A 20,786-nucleotide genomic window follows, 5' to 3' on the forward strand; every position below is an offset into this window, starting at 1 on the left:
AGGCCCTGACAAGGTGTGCACACACAGTAGTGCCCAGCACAGCAGGCCACCAACAACAGCTCCCTCCAGGCCTGGCATCTGACCAGACGATCCTCTTCCTCTTGGAATGTAATCTTCTCAGCAAGCTTATGAGACATCTCAGTTTCTGCACTTTCCTCCTATAGATGAGCCTCAGAGAGGCTTAGAACCTTCCCTAAAGCCACAGAGCATGTGAGGGGCCAGCCTGGATCATGAACCCAACTCCACCAACGCCCAGGCAGAAGCTTGTCCTCCTAAGAATGAAAGCACTTTTCCTATGTGGTCCCCAAAGTGGGGGACCTTTCTGAGGGCATCGCCTGCATTAACACATCCCCACACCCTGTTCCCCATCCTCCGATGAGACAACTACTAATTTCACCCCTCCTTTTACACCTGCAGACTGGGGGGTGAGGGTTCAGCAGCTGGCTCAGGTCCAAGTTCACATGTTGGGGAGCTGGGTAGGGACGTGGTGATGTGGCTGCATGGCCCCCCAACACCTGCACTTGGCCCATGTACAATGCCAGCTACCCCTGGTGGATATCCGGGCTTGCCACCATTGATTTAGCCTTGGTCCCTAAGACGTCATCATGGCCCACTCAAAAGTTTCACTGCCTGAGACACCCTCTCCCAGGATCCTGCCCAAGGCAGTGACTGTGGGCATTATAGCCTGTGTCTACTGAAGGGGGTGTGCCCACCAGAGAACTCACCTGCAGTGGTATGTGTCCTGAATGAACATGCACACGGCACTGCCAACACACACGCATGCACATGAACACATGTGTACTGGAAAGCAATCCAAAATCCCTAGAAGACCTAGAGAGGTGTGGAGAAGCACATTTCTGATTTTCACAGACACCCAGTGGCCAGGACCACTGTTATGCGGCTCTAGCCTGAAACCCTTGCTCCTCTCGGCCTGTGTCAGCCACAGCTCTCCAGAGAAACAGAACTCACAGGAGGTTTAATATGTGTGCGCATTTGTGTGTGGAGAGAGACAGATTTTTAGTAATTGCTCATATGGCTGTGGAAGCTGGCAAGTTTGAAATTGACAGGGCCGGCCAGCAGCCTGGAAACCCAGGTAGGAGCTGATGCTGTGGTCCTGAGGCAGAATTCATCCATCCTAGGAAAATCTCAGAGTTTGCTCTTAAGGCCTTCACCTGATTGGATGAGACCTACCCACACTGTCAAGGGCAATCTGCTTCCCTTGAAGTCAGCTGATGGGAGAGGCTGACCACGTCCACCAGCACCTTCTTATCCACACCCAGACGGGTGTCCAATTCAACCAATGGGCACAGGAGCCTGGCCACAGGATATGTAAATCTGACCATCAGCCCATCAGGGTCTAAGCCAGGTATCAGAACCCGCCAGGGTATAAGCACCCACTCGAGTGTCAGAACCCAGGACCCAGTGATACCAGAGAATCAGAACCCACTCAGGTTGACACACCAAGGAGTCACACCTGCTTCTCACTCCAAAGTGCTTCCTGTACACACATTCTCATATGCTTTCTCTGATATGAAATGTTACTTGAGAGACTCTCCAGCACACTGCAAAATGTAAACCATGATTGTACGCATATGTGCCTGTTTATCAGAGGATCCAGATGCAATGTGTTCTTTAAAATCTTTTTGTTGGGTTGCTAAATAGTGGATTATACAAAGTGACCAAGCAACAAAAACTTCAAGTTTTAAACTTCAGCTAATTCTCTCATCTCCACCAAACCTTTCTTTAATAAAAATGACTGCAATAAAAAATCCCTAAAGAACAGAAAAACTGCCTGGCTCCAATCAATGAGCAATATCATGCAGCCACATCCAATAGAATGAAATGGCACAAGATTGCTGCTATGAGATCCGACCCGTAGAATTAAAATGCGCATGACCTTGTCCTTATAAAATGAATAGTGGGAACGGAGAAGTCAGCAAAGGAGAGTTATATTAAACTCAAAATCAGGAAGTCAAGTTCTTCTAAGAAACGCCCCTTAAAATGTTCAAGAGAGTTTGTATAATCGCAAATATATGGGGGGAAATGTCATAAATATACTTTTCATTATGGTTGAAGAAATGGAAGAGAAGTCTACTTCGTAAATGTGGGGGTAAAGCCCTCTGCCTTATGAAACGGGGGGATAGGGGAAGGGAAGGAAACATTTGGGACTAAATATTGTCATTTGAGTGGCGCAACTGATGAAAGCCAGGAAATTCTAAATGTATACACCGACAATCTGCCACTCCAATTTTACACTCCGGACCCCTGAACAAAAGCTACACTGTGAGGTGCCTGGGGACAGCGCTGGCGTGACTGCGGAGGGAATGGGGCACAGGTTTCCTTTCAATTTAATGACTTTTCAGTGTTGAGTGTGAAAACCAAAATGTTGTTCTGCGAGGCAAGGCGGATGTTCAGCCCTGCCCCTCCCCGAGGCAATCCAGTGAGATGGTTTTGTGACTGGGGATAGTCGTCTTGCCCTGTGTCACCTTGAAGCTTTTAAATCCAAGGGTGCTCCTACCAACAGGATCCCTCCTGCCCTATACATGGACACAGAGGGGCAGCCACATCGTCCCTGGGTACTGAGCCCAGACAACCCTGGCACTGTCCCCGCTGCAGTGAATCAACTCTGGCCACGGCTGACACTGGCTTTCTACAGAAAGCCAAATGCCAGCATGCAGGGAATCAACCCAGGAGAGGACTGTGTGTGTTCAGAGTCAAAGAGCCCCTTAGAATGGCAGCCACTGTTCACTGGCATGCATTCTGGGGGGAAATGACAGAGCGACCATAAGTCATGGCAACCCCGGGGCTCCCTGTGTTTATTTACTGAGTTCAGCCAACAGCCTTCAAAGTGATTTAGACGGCCCTCCAGATAAAACTCTGGGAGATTCAAAAGGGGCTTTTACAAACTTCACCTTGCCGGGGTGATGGGCACAGGTGGGTGGGAGAAAGCTCAGAGGAGGCGTCGGAAAGGGCCTGGGGCCTAAGACCACCTCCCATGAGCGCCTCCGAAGTCTAGGGGTGGTTCTCTGAAAATAAGATTGGGGTGTTGAGGGACAAGGTACCCCAGGCCCCAGGCCCAGGTACCCAGAGCAAAGATTGCTCTGCAAGTCGCCTACCCAAGCCTGAAGCTGCAGAGAGCACAGGAGGAAAAGAAAAAACACACAAGCCTTGAGACCAGGGGGGCAGAAACCAAGAGGCAATGGCCGGGCACAGTGACTCAAGCCTGTACTTCCCAGCACTTTGGGAGGCTGAGGCCAGAGGATTGCTTGAGGCCAGGAGGCTGAGGCTGCAGTGAACTGTGACTGCACCACTGCATTCCAGCCTGGTTGACAGAGCAAGACTCCATTGCCACAAAAAAATTAAAATGCAAAGAAAGGAGCAGGAGGCCGGGTGTGGTGGCCCACACCTATAATCTCAGCACTTTGGGGGGCCAAGGCAGGTGGATCATTTAAGGTCAAAAGTTTGAAACCAGTCTGGCCAACATGGCGAAAACTTTCTCTACTAAAAATACAAAAAATTAGCTGGGCACAGTGGCGGGCACCCGTAATTCCAGCTACTCAGGAGGCTGAGGCAGGAGAATTGCTTGAACCTGGGAGATGGAGGTTGCAGTGAACTGAGATCACACCACTGCACTCCAGCCTGGACAACAGAGTAAGACACCATCTCAAAAAAGTAGGTGGGGGGACCAGGTGGGGAACAGAAAGAGAAGAGACATAAATAGTAGATTTGCTGAATCCTGGGATTCTTTCCCTTTATGTGCTTTGAGGCTAAAATCTCTGGGCTCTGAGAAAAGCCACTCGGGACGTCGGCAGTGGTCTCCGTACTTTTTCGGATGACAGCTAACACTGGTGCAGTTTGTGCTTGTTTCTCATTGTAAGGCATTTCTTTGCTCCGGCGTAAAGTTCTCCCCAACAGCCCACCCCGCACTAATGGGCCTAGGGTGATGGCCACACTCACAGGGACCCACCGCACACTGCCTGTCCTCCTCCTCCTGGCTTCCCCACAGCCGCTGAGCCACAGAGGACACTTTCCTGCCTTCACAACTCCGCCTAGACTGTTCCCTCTGCTCAAATGCCCTTCCCACACGAATTCCCCCAAAGAAATCCTAATTGTCCTTCAACACACAGCTCAAAAGTCGTTTCCTCCAACGCACCCAGGAGAGAAGAGGCCACATTCTGCCCATGTTCCCCAGAAACTCCAGAGGGAGCAGGATACACTTATCCCTCTGAGTTTGAGAGGCAGGGTCGAGTCTTCGTCTGTGTGCACTTGGCCCCTGAACACAGCAGGTGCTCCAGAAATGTCAGGCCCATTCCCCTAGAAATCAAAAGGGCTGCATTCTTCAACAATGCCCCTCTCAGTGGCAGGCATATCTCAGAGCTCCCACAGTCTCTGATCATAGCAACCTGCCAGGACCAACACCCCAGTTGAAGTGGAGGCATCCCAGGCAGCAGGCCAGGGCCACAATGCACGTTCACAGGCTCAGTTGCAGCCCCTCGATCACACCACGGCACCTGGACTTTTATCTCCATTTCACAGGTGAGGACCTGAGGCTCAGGAGACCCTGTCACTTTCCTAGGGGCACAGGGCAAGAGGCAGGGACTGTGCACAGCCCAGAGCCACTGTCTCTATCCCTCAGAAAAGCAGCCCTAGGTCTCAGCCCCACCAGCCTTTCCCACAGGATTTCCAGGCAGGGCTCCAAGAAGCCCCTTCCTCACTCTCAGATGGGTCCTCAAAGCTCGGGTACAGGACTTGAATAGAGGCCTGAACTCACTGAGTTTATTTTTCCTTCCAGATAACTGGCCGAAATATCTATTGTTTTTCCTTGATCTTAAGGCAGCATTTTCCGGACTAGGAGGGGAGTCTGTGCTCGCCTTCACTTCGGGCCATATACCAGGGGACAGCACCACCTCCTGGCCGGCAGGGATGTGGCGCCCGCTTGGTGTCGGGCTTGCTGGACCCAGCAGCCATCCTAGGACATCCTGAGCAGCCAGCCTCTCCAGGCCCAGTTAGCAAAGGAAGTAAATAGGGCACAAGGTGCTCATAAGGAAAGCAGGGTGGGCTGGCCTCCCTGGGCTCAGGCAGCGATGCGGGGACACAGGTGCTGCATGGGTCAAAGGGCGGGCACCAGCCTGGCCCATGAACCAGAGGATGTGGGCCTCCTGTGACTGGGAGCACCCTGGAGAGGAGCCCTGGGGGGCTCCAGGAGGAGGACAACCAGGCCAAGGGAACTCCATCCATGAGCAAGATTGGGGGCTCCTGAGGGAAGAACTTGGAGGTGCAGGGCAGACAAAATCAGAAGCCAAAGACGCTCAGTGCCCTGGGTATGACCTGGTACCAGGAGAGATCTCACCAATATGTCACAAAGGAAACAGGAAGAGTCATCAGCAAGGAGGCATGCGTGCTGGCCGTGCACAACAGTGTGTGTGTGCTGGGAGAGGCACAGATGAGGCAGGCAGGGCCTGCTGCCCAGAGCTTCCACAGGGTGGGAGAGACAGCAGGAAGGACACACAAAAGCACATACGAGATGGGGACACATCATCTGTTAAATTAAATTTCCAAGCGAACCCCTCCCTGGCACTTCCAATAAATACTGTTAAAGGACAAGCTAGGGTCCCTGGGAGGTAGAGACCACCTGAAACTTTCATTTCATTCATTCACCTGCTTACTCATTCTTTCAGTAAATGTGAACTGCACCTCTGTGCCAGGCCAGGTGTTGCAGTGAGCACTTTATCAGCATCATTGCGTCATTAGATCTTTTTTTTTTTTTTTTTTTTTTTTTTTTTTTTTTTTTTTTTTTTTTTTTTTTTTTTTTTTTTTTTTTTTTGAGATGGTGTCTCACTCGGTCACCCAGGCTGGAGGGCAGTGGTGTAATCTCAGCTCACTATACAACCTCTACCTCCTGGGTTCAAGCAATTCTCCTATCTCAGCCTCCCAAGTAGTTGGGATTACAGGTGCACGCCACCACACCCAGCTTTCATAATTTTAGTAGAGACAGAGTTTCACAGTGTTGGTCAGGCTGGTCTCAAACTCCTGACTTCAGGTGATCCACCCACCTCAGCCTCCCAAAGTGCTGGGATTACAGGCATAAGCCATTGCACCCAGACTGTGTTATTAGATCTTCAGCATAACACCCATGTGATAGGAATCAAATACAAAAAATGTGTCCCAGAGAGGTTAACTAACTTATCCAAAGTTACACAGCTTCTCAGTAGGAGAGCCAGAATTTGAGCCAAGGTTCAGTCCCAAAGCCAAGGTCTGAAGTGTGCTAAGTTCCCTTCATGCAGAAGGTATTTATTTACTGAGCTCCTGTCACAGGGCAGGCGGTTGAGCCAGTCTCAGGGGCTACACCAGGGTCCAGAACGGAGCTGCACCTGCCCACACCAAGCACATGGGCAGAGGGAAGGTGCAGATGCACAGATCAGCAAGAGAACAAGCGGCCGGAAGGAGGCTGGATGCTGAGCAGAGGAAAGAGCTGCCTCCACCCTGGCTCACGTCTCATGGCTCTAAGCCTCAGTTTTCTCATCTGGAAAATGGGATAAAAATAAGTTGATGTGAAAATTAAAAAAGATCTGATACCCAGGGCATGATGCCTTGGTACCCCTAAATACTTCAATGTGTATTTCCTGAAAACAAAGACAGCACAATCCTCAAAACCAGGAGGATTGCTTGGACACAGTGTTACTACTGAATCTGCAGATCTGACTCCCATTTCACCAACTGTCCCAATAAAGGCCTGTATACCAAAGAAAATACCGAATTCTGTGTTGCAGTCAGTTGTCACATCTCTTTTATCTCTTTAGTCTCCTTCCCCTGGGACATTCATCAGTCTTTCTGGCCTTTCTCTCAGGCCAGTTATTTTATAGAATGTTCTTCAGTTGGAATTTGCCTGCTATCTCCCGATGGTTAGACCCAGGGTTTGCCTTCCGGGCAGGAAATCCACAGAAGTGACGTTGCATCCTTCTCAGTGCTGCGTGTCAGAAGGCCATGAAGGCTGTCTGTTTGTGCATAGGTGACACTGATATCGATCAAGGTGGTGTCTGCCAGTTTTCTTCACTATAAAGTTAAGACTTTACCCTTTGTAATTAGTACCCTGTGAGGAGGTTCTTTGAGACCACGTAAAAATGCTGTTACCCACGAAATTTTCACCCACTAGTTTTAGCATCTACTGATGACTCTTTCAAACACCAGTCATGACCACCCGGTTGCCGAACTGTGGTTTTCCAATCACATTCCCTTTCTTCATCAGCTGGCTCTAGAGCAGACCTTCCTCAAGGCAGATTTTCATAGAAGAAATCCGTCCCCCAGCATCCTTCTTGTCCCTAAAATTCGTTCTCCCCACAATACTCACAGAGGGCTTCTAAACAAGAAAGACAAAACATGTTTTGCTTCACATGCAAGAGAGTGAAGGGGGAACCCCCACCCCACTCCATACACAAAAAATCAACTCAAGGTGGATCAAGCCCTTAAATGTAAGAGCCCAAACTTTAAGCTCTTAAAACACAGGGATAAATATTCATGACTTTGGGGATTTCCAAAGGATTTTTAGCTATGGCGCCAAAACCACAAGTAACAAAAGGAAAAAAAACACAAACCTGATCAAACCTAAAAAGCTTCAGGGGACACTATCAAAGAGGGAACAGACAACGCACTGATGGAAGTAAACACTTGCAATATCTTGTATGAAACATCTTGTCATATATGTAGTATGAGATCTGGGCCTAGAATATATCAATAGTTTTTACAACTCAATAAGTAAAAGATAAATAACCCAAGTAAAAAAGGGACAAGGGTTCTGAATAAACATTTCCTCAAAAAAAAGATAAGCAAGTGGCCAATAAGCACATGAAACAATGCTCATCATCACCAGTAACCAGGGAGATGTAAACGACACCACAGTGAGACGCCACCACCCCTTAGGTTGGCTGTAGTCAAAAGTCAAACAACAGCAAGTTGGGACTAAGGATATGGGGAAGGTGGTGGGAACGTAAAACAGTGCAGCTGCTGGAAAGCCACCTGGCCATTCTTCCGAAGGTTACACATACAGCAACCCTCCAACCCAGCATCTGACCTCTCCCAGGCATGTGCCCCCAGGAAATGCAAACCTCTGGCCACACAAACACTTGCACACAAATGTTCACAGCAGCATTATAGCTGAAAGGTGAAAGCAACCTTTTAGCAACTGATAATGTCCAGTAACTGATAATGGGTAAACAATATGTGGTCCATCCACACACTGGAACATTACTCAGCCATAAAAAGGAATGGAGTTCTAGTACATGCTCCAACCTGGATGAGCCTCAGAAACATGGTGCCAGGTGACAGAAGCCAGACACCAAAGGCCACATAGTGTATGGTTCTATTTCTATGAAATGTCCAGAACAGGTAAATCTGTAGAGACAGAAAGCAGAGGGCTTGGGGAGGAGAGAATGGAGGGTGGTGATGGCTAAGGGCATGGGGTTTCTCTCAGAGGTGATGAAATGTTCTAAAATGGATTGTGGTGATACTTGCCCAACTCTCTGCATGTACTAAAACCATTTAATCACACAAGATAAATGGGTGAATTATATTTTACGTGTATTATATCACAATAAATTTGTTACCAACAACAACAAAAAAAGTCGTCACCCTTCTGTAAAACCATCCAATGGCTTGCCAGCTCACCCACTCAAAGCTGAGGCTCCTGCCGTGGCCTGCCTCCTCCTGGGCCCTCCTCTGTCCCCCTCCACACTGTTGCAGCCACACTGGCCCCACTGTTCCTTTCACTCCACACACTCATGCCCTGGGTCTTGCCCCACACGGATGGCCGCCTCTGTCCAGGGCACTCCTCTCCCAGATAGCCATGCGGCTTGCTCCATCCATTCCTTCAGCTCTGCCCAAATGCCACCTTATCAGAGAGCGCTTCCTGGAGCAGTCTCTATAAGCTCACACACACACTCACACACACAGTGGGACACAGCCTGCACACACGACAGCCCCCAGATCCCTGGCCCCTCTGCTCCTTTCCCAAAGCCCTGCTTGACCCACACTGAACCTCAGTTCAGCAGTGTCAGCAAAAAGAGAGGGACTGTGCCTACTTTGTTCTCTGCTGACTCCTTGGTCCCTGGAACAATATCTGATACATAGTAGGTGCCTGATAAACACTTGTTCAATAAATGAATTAATGAAAACCACATACACACACTCTCACACACACTATGGTACTTACATTCAAGACAATAGTCACTTTAAGAGAGAAAACTAATATTGTACTAGCATTGATTTCCCTGCAACAACCATCTTTTAGATTAGTGTTTTCATAGCACAAAGCTTGGGAAATTCCAATCCTGGAGTTTGCTGTTCACCAAGACTCTCAGCAGTTGCCAGCATTAGGCCCAAGACTCACTATAGTATGAGCAAAATGAGCATTTTCATGCACTCCTGGGTGGGGAGTAAACATTGGAACCATCTTTCCAGGGGGTTATTTGTCAACCATAAGCCTTAAACCTGGGTACATCCCTTTACCCAGGAAAGTTTTTCTAGGAAACTACACCAAGGAAATACTCACAGATTTACATAAAGATTGGACGACAGAGATGTTTCTTGCAGCAGTGTTAGTAATATCAGAAGATGAGATGTAACCCAAATGACTCACGTTAGTTAGTGATTAAATGTGTCACAGTGCACCAGACCATGCCACGGAATATTGTGTTTCCGAAGATGAAACCATAAAGGAACTTTGAAATGGAAATTGGTCATAGCATATTATGTAGTAGGGGAAAAAAACTGGGTTATAAAATATTATGTAGATATAACTAATAAAGAACTTGTATCCAAGATATAAAAAGAATGCTTACAATATAAAAATAAAATAATAATTAATTTTAAATGGGGCAAAGGACTGGGTGCAGTGGCTCATGCCTATAATCCCAGCACTTTGGGAGGCCAAGGCAGGTGGATTACCTGAGGTCAAGAGTTCAGGACCAGTCTGGTAAACATGGCGAAACCCTGTCTCTACTAAAAATACAGAAGTTAGCCAGGCATGGTAGCTGGTGCCTATAATCCCAGCTACTCGGGAGGCTGAGGTAGGAGAATCGCTTGAACCCGGGAGGCAGAGGTTGCAATGAGTCGAGATGACACCACTGCACTCTAGCCTTGGAGACAGAGTGAGGCTCCGGCTCTAAATAAATAAATAAAATGGGCAAAGCATTGAAGAGATATTTCTCTAAAGGAGATTCACAAGTGGTTAGATGCCAATAAGCACATGAGAGTACATGAGGAAAATGCGAGTCACAGTTGCAATGAGACACCACACCATCTCTGCAAGAGTGGCCAGAATCAAAAAGACAGGAAATAGTTGGTAAGGATGAGGAGAAGTTGTAATCCACGAGCAATGCTGGTGGGAAGGCAGCAGTAGAGCTGCTATTGAAAACAGCGTAGCAGTGCCTCAAAATGTTAACTATAGATTTACCATATCAATCATCAATTCCACTCTTAGGTATATACCCAAGAGAAATGCAAACCTCTGTCCATACAAAAACATGTACATGGGCTGGGGGCAGTGACTCACACCTGTTATCTCAATGCTTTTGGAGGCCAAGGCAAGAGGATCACTTAAGGCCAGGAGTTTGACACAAGCCTCCTTTCCACCTTTGGAGGCCAAGGCAAGAGGATCACTTAAGGCCAGGAGTTTGACACCAGGGCAACAGAGCAAGACCCTCCCTCTAAAGAATTTTTTTCTTTAAATTAGCTGGGTTTAGTGGTACATGCCTGTAGTACCAGCTACTCAGGAGGTTGAGGCGGGAGGATAGTTTGAGCCAGGGAGGTTGAGGCTGCAGTGAGCTACGATTGCACCACTACACTCCAGCCTGGGCAACAGAGCAAAATGCCATCTCTGAAAAAGAAATAATATGCCTACAATCCCAGCAATGTGGGAGGCCAAGGCAGGTGGATCACCTGAGGTCAGGAGTTCGAGATCAGCCTGGCCAACATGGTGAAAACCCGTCTCTATGAAAAATATAAAAATTAGCCAGGCATGGTGGTGCATAACCCATAATTCCAGCTCCTCAAGAGGCTCAGGCAGGAGAATGCCTTTAACCCGGGAGGCAGAGGTTACAGTCAGCTGAGATCATGCCACTGCCTCCAGCCTGGGTGACAGAGCAAGACTCCATCTCAAAAAAAAAGCGTCTATTGAACACCAGGTCTTGTGGTAAAGGAGAGAGGGTGATACAGATCATTGCAGTTAATTCTTATGACAAACATTTTTCATTCTTTTTCATGCACGAGGAAACGAAGTCTCAGACAGGCTAAGCGTCCTGCCCAGCTGGGATGTGAACTGGTCTGTCTGATTCCAGAGTCAGCAGTCCTAACACAGCCCACACAGATCTCTCCCTTTTCACCTCAGAAACATCAAGCTGTAGTCTCTATGAGCACATAAAGAATGTATCAGAGATTGTTCTCAATGTGGCCTAGACTCAGAAAAATCCTGCTCATTCTGATCCAAGTAAGTAGGAGACCAGTGATATGCTGCCTATAAGAAATAAACATCAAAGGCATAGACAAGTTTGAAATAAAAGCATGGTTCTGGCAATGCTAGAAGAACAAATACGAGACTCATCCTCTCATGCTATACGGCTAAGAAAATGAAATAGATGAAACAGTCATCAGTTCAAGAGATCATGCCTGAAGGAGGAGAAACAAATGAGGTGAGCCCTCTGAAATAAAATAGGTGGTGACAGAGATAGAGAGCACCCTTCTCATGCACATCAGTAGACTCCACACAGTGGAGGAAAGGACCAACAAACTTGAAGACAGCGTAATAGAAACTATCCAAACTAAACACAAGGAGGAAGGAGTGGGGGAAGAGGAGGGGGATGAGGGAAGGAGAAGAGGAGGAAGAAGAGAAGGGCAGGGAAAGGAGTGGGAGATGAGGAGGAGGGAGGAAGGGGAGGAGTGGAGAAAAAGGAGGAGGGAAGGAGGAAGAGGAGGAAAGGAGGAGAGAAGAAGGGGAAGGGGAGAATAAGGAGGGGAAGAGGAGGGAGAGGGGTAGGAGGGCAACAATGATAACAATGATGACGTTTTTAAAACCCTCGGGATGACATAAATAATTAACACCCATGTGACTGGAATCTCAGGAGGAAAAAGAGGGAACGATAATGGTGGAAGATATATTTGCGGAGTCAATGGCTGAGAATTTTACAAAATTAATCAAAGATGTCAAGTCACAAATCCAAAAAGATTAGAGAACCCCTAGCAGAATTTTAAAGACACATAATACTTAAACTACTAAAAAATAAAGAGAGGCCAGGTGCAGTGGCTCATGCTGTAATCCCAGTGCTTTGGGAAGCTGAGGCGGGTGGATCACAAGGTCAGGAGTATAAGACCAGCCTGGCCAACGTAATGAAACCCCAACTCTCTAAAAATACAAAAATTACATGGGCATGGTGGCCCGCACCTGTAGTCCAAGCTACTTGGTAGCCTGAGGCAGGAGAATCACTTGAAACCAGGAGGCAGAGGTTGCAGTGAGCCAAGATCACACCACTGCACACCAGCCCAGGAACAGAGTGAGACTCTGTCTCCAAAAAAAAAAAAAAAAGAGAGAGATAAAGAGAACATATTTAGGGCAGCCCAAGAAATTAAAGAACAAAGTTAAGAATGACAGCAGATTTCTCATCAGAAACTATGTAATCCAGAGGATAAATGAAGTGTCATCTTTAAAGTGCTGAGAGATAAATGTCAGCAAAGACTTCTACCCCAGTGAAAAATATCTTTCATAAGTGAAAGTAATTTCTTAATTGCAGAAAAATAAAATCTGAGGTGACTAATTATCAGCAGACTTGTGCAACAATAAATTAAAGGAACTTTTTCAGTAGAAGGAGCAAGGAACCAGAAACTTTGTTCTATACACAGAAATGAAGAGCTCTGGAAACTGTTCAAATGAAAGTTTGTATGAAAAAACTTTTAAATCACTCTAAAATATTTAATGTCTAAAGCAAGCTTGTCCAACCCGCAGCCCACAGGCCACATGCAGCCCAGGATGGCTTTGAATGCAGCCCAACACAAATTTGTAACCTTTCTTAAAACATGATCAGATACTTTTTGTGATTTCTTTTTTTTTTTAGCCATCAGCTATGGTTAGTGTTGGTGTATTTTGTGTGTGGCCCAAGACAATTCTTCTTTTGGCCCAGAGAAGCCAAAAGACTGGACAGCCCTGGTCTAAAACAAAACTAGAAACAAAGGAGTACAGATTCATAAGTGCATGTATGACAACAATATAAAAAAATGGAAGGGAGAAATTGGAACTATGAAGTTCTAACATTATACATGTATGATACTTATTTGTAGGTAGACGGTGAAAAATTAAAGATGGATGTATACTATAAACCCTAGGATAGCCAAAGAGATATAATTAACTGTTGAATACAAATACAATTAAACAGGTTTAAAAAATAATAATAATACTGGCCAGGTGCAGTGGCTCATGTCTGTAATCCCAGCACTTTGGGAGGCTGAGGTGGGCAGATCACTTGAAGTCAGAAGTTCAAGACCAGACTGACCAATATGGTGAAACCCTGTCTCTACAAAAAATATAAACATTAGCCACGTGTGAAAGTGGGTGTCTGTAATCCCGGCTACCTGGGGGGCTGAGGCAGGAGAATTGCTTGAACGTGGAGGTTGCAGTGAGCCAAGGTCATGCCTTTGCACTCCAGCCTGAGTGACAGAGTGAGACTCCATCTTAACAATAATAATTATAATAGCAACAACAATACAAGTGTAATAATGTACTGTGGCATTTGTAACGTGTAGAAGTAAAATGTATAAGGAAATAGCATAAAAGTAAGGATAGAATAAATTTTTACTCATCTCTCTTTGACAAACCAACCACACCTGTAAAAAGAGAGGAAAGCCTATGTCATAGGATTATGAAAAGAACTAAATTCGGGTGTGGTGGCTCACGCCTGTAATCCCAGCACTTTGGGATGCTGAGGCGGGTGGATCACTTGAGATCAGGAGGTTGAGACCAGCCTGACCAATATGGTGAAACACCATCTCTACTAAAAATATAAAAATTAGCCATGCATGGTGGTGGGTGCTGGTAATCCCAGCTACTCAGGAGGCTGAGGCAGAAGAATTGCTTGAATCCGGGAGGCAGAGGTTGCAGTGAGCTGAGATTGTACCTCTGCACTCCAGCCTGCATGACAGAGCGAGACTCCACTTCAAATAATACTACTAATAATGACAACACAAATATAATAACATGTATTATGGCATTTATAATACATGTAGAAGTGAAATGTATGAAAAAACAGAAGGAAGGTAAGGATAGAAGAAATTTTTACTCTTCTCTCTTTGACCAACCAACCACATCTTTAAAATGAGAAGAAAGTCTATGTCATTGGATTATGAAAAAAACTAAATGATTTCACACATGTAAATACCAAGCCCTGCACCTGATGTGTGGTGACTGCTTGGTAAATATTTGTTAAGCGACAAGTGAATTGTTTAGTGTCATACATTTATTCATTATAAGAGAGTTAGGATTTCTCCCTAAAAAGCTGAGCAGATTTCCTACATGGGGCTCACGGGGAAGCTGGTTACCTGCCAGCAAGCATTGTGTCTTCAAGCCCTGGTCTGGAAAACAGTCCATCAGCAATTTTACCTCCCAAGACTCGGTTCCCTCCCCGGAGCTTGTAAGTGAGGCAGACGGTTTAGTTAGTAATGGCAGTCAGGAAAAATAAACTTGCCGACAGAAAGGGACAAAGAGAACCACAAACAGCTTATGTCGAGAAAAAGAATGTTTTCATCTCCTTGACATCTGTAATCCACATTTATCCTGTGATGAGCAATTGCACATCTGGGTCTGACCTTGGGAAGACCCTAGGAAGTCTGGCTGGTTTGAAGACAAATGTATAAACCACACACAAATTTCACAGTGAACCAGCCAATAAATATTCTCCAACCTGCCCTTGACATGTAAATGTGTCCATGAATCATAATGGCTTTATGCCCAAATCCTAGACCTAGGAGCAGTCAGTAAAGTCCATGGAAGGATGTTCAAATGGGGTGTTGGTCAATGGAATGGCCCATTTTCCACTTTGAATAGGAGAAACGTGATCCTACTTGGACAGAAAGGGAGTTGTGTGAGCAAAGGAGGTTTGTGGGAAAGCCCAGGGCATGGCGGGGAGGAGCAGGTCAATCTCTGAGGTTGGCATGTTGGACACTCCATGCCCTTGATGCCATTTTGCTCCAGCAATTTCTGCACCAACCAGCTGTGCACAGGTGAAGCCATCACCCTGCCTGGCTGCACCATGTACATCTTGCTTTCAAACGCAGCCTCTCTGACACCACCTCATGGGACACCTGCAGAAGCCGTCCAGCCACAGAAATGCCAAAGACAGACCACACCAGTGTGGGAGAGAGCAGTAACTCCCGTGGAGTTTCCTAGTTGCAGCCTGCACACGCCTCAGAAAGCCCCTCACAGAAGCGAGTCCCAACTGCCCACCAGCACAAGCGGCAGCCCTGGTGGAGCTGCTTTTCCTCCTGCCACTTCCCCCATGGGAGCATTTTGCTGGATGACCAACTTGCGGAATTTACCAAATTTAATAATTTACCAAAAATGCACTTATTTTAGCTCACTATAATGTATGCAGTAATTTATATTGGATGGGATGGTTTTGATAGATTTTGAAGATTTCTGCAAAGCTCTAAGTAACTGGGTTTTTTGGGGGATGGGGCTTATTTTTGAGACAGGGTCTTACTTTGTCACTCAAGCTGGAGTGCAGTGGTGCAACCATAGCTACCCGCAGCCTTGACCTCCCAGGTTCAAGTGATCCTCCTCAGCCTCCTAAGTAGCTGGGACTACAGGCGTGTGCCACCATGCCTGGCTAATCTCTTAATTTTTGTAGAAATGGGATCTCACTATGTTGCCCAGGCTGGTCTCAAACTTCTGGGCTCAAGTGATCTGCCCTCCTTGGCCTTCCAAAGCTCTGGGAGTGCAGGCGTGAGCCACCACACCTAGCCCCTAGGTAACTAATTCTTATTTTGTCTTCTTAATAGCATTTCCTCAGCAAAAGGAGAAAGTTATACAGGGGACTCGGCACACACAGCGGCTTGGGCTGCTGATGCTGGGAGGGGCGGTGGGCGATACCCCCACCCTCTTGCCCTAACAATCCTGCAAAGTTGGGAGCCCTGCTCTGGCCACTGCCAGCATTAGGCATCACCTCCGATTCCTGAAGGCACTGGGGCTTCCATTGCCTCCCCTATAAAGAGGGGCTGTTAACCCCGTCTGCTCTTGGGGATAGTAACGAGGGCAAAGTAAGATGCCAGGTGTTTAGCTCTTACTGCAGCAGGAGTTTGGTCACATGGGATGATTTTATCGTTACTGTTGCCACAGATCTTGTCTGTGGAGCTCCTAAGTCCTGAGGAAACTGCTGGAAGGTGTGAGATTCCCCTCAGCTGGAGACCTGCTCATTTTTCAAGATCTTTCCTGAGCACCACCTCTGCCCCAGCACTGGGCTGAGCACTGGATACATGCAGAGCCCCAACACTGACCCCAGAGGTTTCAGGCCTGGACCCCAAAGGAAGACGGGCCGGGAGTGCAGGATGGCACCAGGGAGCAGACTCTCCAGAAAGGGGCCCAAAGGGGCAGAAACAGGCAGGAAGGGCTCTCCTGGCAGAGAAGGTCAAATAGCCAAGAACTTTACATACCAAGAGGAAAAAGCTGTTCTGGCAATCAGTGAAGGCACTCCTTTAGTGAACTGGAAACTTTTTATTTATTTATTTATTTTGAGATGGGGTCTCACTCTGTCCCCCAGGCTGGAGTGTATTGGCATGATCTTGGTTCACTACAACCTCTGCCTCCCAGGTCCAAGCGATTCTTCTGCCTCAGCCTCCAGAGTAGCTGGGATTACAGGTGCATGCCACCATGCCCAGCTAATTGTTGTATTTTTAGAAGAAATGAGGTTTCATCACGTTGGCCTCAAACTCCTGACCTCAAGTGATCCACCTTCCTTGGCCTCCCAAAGTGTTGGGATTACAGGCATAAGCCACTGCACCTAGCCAGAAGTTTTTCTTTAAAACCCCAAATTTCAATTAGCACCCCTGACACAGATCAACATTACCCCTTTAAGTAGGTAGTTTCTGAACTCCTGCATCCTGCAGAGATTCTCTCAGGCATGCAGGAGTCCTGCCCTCCCCATGGTCTGCCTCCATGAAGCTGTACTCAGGCCTACTCTGGCCCCACAAACCCCATGGAATGGTGTGGTTGTCTGAGCCCTGGTCTTCTCACCTGTCAAATGTAAGAGTGAATTAAGGTCAGGCATGTAGGATGTCTGTGGAACACCTGACAGGGAGAAAACAGTAAATAGTCACCACTGAGTACTGTTGGTGCTCAAAAAAATATCAGAACTTTGCCTGAGCCCAGGAGTTTGAGGCTGCAGTGAGCTGTGATTGAACCACTGCACTTCAGCCTGAGGGACAGAAGGAGAGACCCCATCTCTTAAAAAGAAAAAGAAAACCCCTTTTTTTTTCACCTTTTCCATCACAGAAACGCAAAACATTCAGATCTAGCAATTAATGGCTTCAGCAAAGAAGACTCACTAGCCCGTTTCTTCTAAGCATCTTCTTACATTTCTGAGCCTGTCAGTAATCACTTTCCCATGTACTGGGTGGTAATGAGTGACTATCTCCAGCTCTCCCCAGGTCCAAGGTATTTTGCTGCAGAAACGTGACGTGTATGAGTTAGCTAGTGCTGCATAACAAATTATCCTAAGACTTGGCAATTTCAAACAACCAATGTTGAAAATCTCATACATTGTTTTGAGTTGGGAATCCAGGAGCAGATCATCTGGGTGGTTCCAGCTCAGTCCTGCAGTTAAATGGACACCCAGGGCTGCAGTCCAGGATTGCATGATGGGGCCTGAAGGATCCACTGCTGAGCTCACTCGTGTGGCTGCTGAGATTTCAGCTCCTTATCATGTGCCCTGGCCATAAAGCTGCTGGTTATCTGGGAACACAGATGGGAGTACCTACATCTTCCTCTGGTATATCTTCAAGTGTGGCTGCCATCCATTCGAATCAAGAGCTGAGATGGCATCTCCTGGAAAGGATGGAAGGCTGTGACCTGACAGTCCATGGGAGAGGCTGGTGCGTCTGTTTCTTACCAGCTGCAAGACAACTGGTGGGAAAATGCTCAAGGCATTAACACCTCCCTAAGGCAAGCACAGTCATTTCAGCACATTAGCAGGCTGGACTCATACACATTTCAGAAACTCAAGTGAGAACCAGAGCTGGAAGGTCAAGCTGGCAAGTCGTTTCAGATGGTCTTAAATTTTATTTAAAAAGGAAGAATGCGGGATTGCACAAACAGGGGCTTTCTGCGCCAGACCTGATCGTAATCGGCTACTCTCACACCTGAGAGGACAAAAGCAAAAGAATGTTTGGAAACCCCAAGAAAACCTCTTTAGAGCAGTTGAGAGTGGGGTGGGCAGGAAGGAAAATAACTATTTCCATAGAAAAGAAATGATGACATGATAATCTTTTGGTTTTTAATCCTTTCACTGCTTCCAGAGGTAGAAAATTACAGCCTCTTGGTTTCCTTCCAAGCGAGCCCTTGGAACCAGGGCCCTAAAGGACCCCAGGGATCCAGAAGGAAGTCACAGTGACTTGGGTAGCAAAGGGCAGTTTCAGAGCTCCAGCTCTCCCAAGCCCCTGCACACTTCACATCTACCCCGTGAGAGGCAGCAGAGCTCTGTGCCTGCATTTCCTCATCTGGAAAATAGGGATGCCAGTGGTACCTGCTTCAGAGTATTTTCATTACTATGGAGGACACATTTAATGCCTGAGGCTAGCTCTGTGCCTGGCACTGGCTGAGTGTGTCACCAGCACTACCTCACTTAGCAAGTGAAAAAATGAACATCCAGAAAGTTGAAGTCACTGGCCTTGCCCAGAGGGCTACATTTACCAATAGCCTCCAGGACTTTTGGACCCTAGACTGCGTCTCAGCCTGGGCAGCTCAGTGTTACTCTTCCTCCAATCAGTGAGCCAGTGTCATCCCTAGGTGTCTCAGAGCCCCTCCTCCACTCCTCTGCCCCTGCCCCTCTCCCACACTACCCCATCTGCCCCTCCCCGACCCTGTCACCACCTGTGTCTCTTACAGGATGAGCAAATCAGCTGTGATTCCCAGTCTCTGGGAGCTGACACTCCAGTGCAAGGAGACACATGGGATGCAAGATGCACAAATGAAAAAAATACACAGGCAGCCCTGGCTTACAATGGCTGGGCCTAACCACATTTTGACTTTACATACATGGGTGGATGAGTCAACGGGTAGGTGTATGGATAGACAGATAACAGATGAATGAGTGGTTGGGTAGATGGGTGAGTATGTGGATGGGTGGCTGGGTGGATGGATGGATGGATGGATTGATTAATGAACGAATAGATAAGTAGGTGGGTGAATGAGAGTGTGGGTGAGTGAGTGGATGAATGTATGAGTGGGTAGATGGGTGGGTGAGTACGTGGGTAAACGGAGGGGTAAATGAAAGGATGGTGGATGAATTGTTGAATGGATGGGTGGGTAGATGGATGAATGATAGATGAATGCATGGTGGGTATCTGGCTGGCTGGGTGAACAGCTGAGTGGATGAGTCAGTGGATGGATAAATGAATGAATGTATGGATGAGTGAATGGAGGGATAGGTAGATAAATGATGAACAGATTGATAGGTGGGTGGATGGATGGACAGATGAGTGGATGAGGGGATTGATGAATAGATGAGCAAATGGAGAAAGAGAATCATTGTTCTGGTTGTAAGAAGTCCAACTCTTTCCTATAGGAGAAGAACTAGAAATTTCCACTTTTGCTTTCTGCAGTCTTTGACAAATGTTCTACAGTCAAACAAGGTTTGACTATAAAATGTCTCTTCCTTTTCTGAGGAAAAACAGCACCACTTTTTTCTTTCTTGCAAGTGACGTAAAACATTTCACACGGCCCCAAACAGATCTAGCACCTAAGGGTCAGGAGCTGGAAACTTCACCAAACACATACATCATTACAGTTCTCCCGAAAGTAATGGTGCCACTATTTATGACCATGAATACAGCATTAAACAAATACTGAGATGGGGAGAGCTCGTTACCCAAGGCCATTAAACAGCTCAGGAAGAGTGCAGTTATGTTAGAAGCCAATTAAGAGGCCTCACACTGGTTGTCAGCAGCCCACAAGGGGCTGGAACGTCCCCTAGCACACAGTAGGCACCTCGTAAAATGCATAAAGCAAAACAAGAAAAGCAGATTAGCAGGTCCAACGATGGGGCTGTCCAGGATGCTGCCCTTCACCATCCCCTGTGCCGCGTGTGACATGAACCACAACACTCAAGAGTCCAGGACTATTTGTGAATGCACAGAGCAAACAATGCACACCAATGGTAAATACCAATTATTTAGTCATTGATTTATCAAACACTTCCTGAGTACTTGCCTGCCAGGCTCTGTTAAAAGTGCTTTATAATTATTAATCCATTTAATCACAGCAACCTTACGAGGTAGGAGCTATCATTATTCCCATTTTAAATAAGAGGAAACTGAGGCACAGAGATGCAACACACAGTAAGCTGTGGAATCCAAATGTGAACCAGACTATTCAGCTCACAGTCTGTATGAATCAAACAGACAGCAGAGAGGAGGAGCCTGCTGAAGGTTCATTACACCACAGGCGTTTACACACACTCCCTTATCTAAGGGGAGGAGCCTGATGAAGGTTCATTACACCACAGGAGTTTACACACACTCCTTATCTAAGGGGAGGAGCC

The 20,786-nt window shown here is 47.0% G+C and overlaps 1 long non-coding RNA gene across 1 annotated transcript in view; it reads right to left on the minus strand.

Moving 5' to 3' along the window:
* LOC108314692 overlaps window positions 1–17,317 on the minus strand; it is a 19,218-nt gene extending 1,901 nt beyond the window's left edge. Inside the window, exons 1-2 of the long non-coding RNA XR_001829611.2 lie at window positions 17,264–17,317; window positions 16,318–16,394 (exon numbers count right to left, since the gene is read on the minus strand). This is a non-coding gene — a long non-coding RNA (uncharacterized LOC108314692). The remainder of the gene's footprint in view (window positions 1–16,317; window positions 16,395–17,263) is intronic.
* Window positions 17,318–20,786: the final 3,469 nt, after the last annotated feature.

Source organism: Cebus imitator, unplaced genomic scaffold (genome assembly GCF_001604975.1).
Source record: "Cebus imitator isolate Cc_AM_T3 unplaced genomic scaffold, Cebus_imitator-1.0 Scaffold159, whole genome shotgun sequence".
In the NCBI taxonomy this organism is placed as follows: domain Eukaryota; kingdom Metazoa; phylum Chordata; class Mammalia; order Primates; family Cebidae; genus Cebus; species Cebus imitator.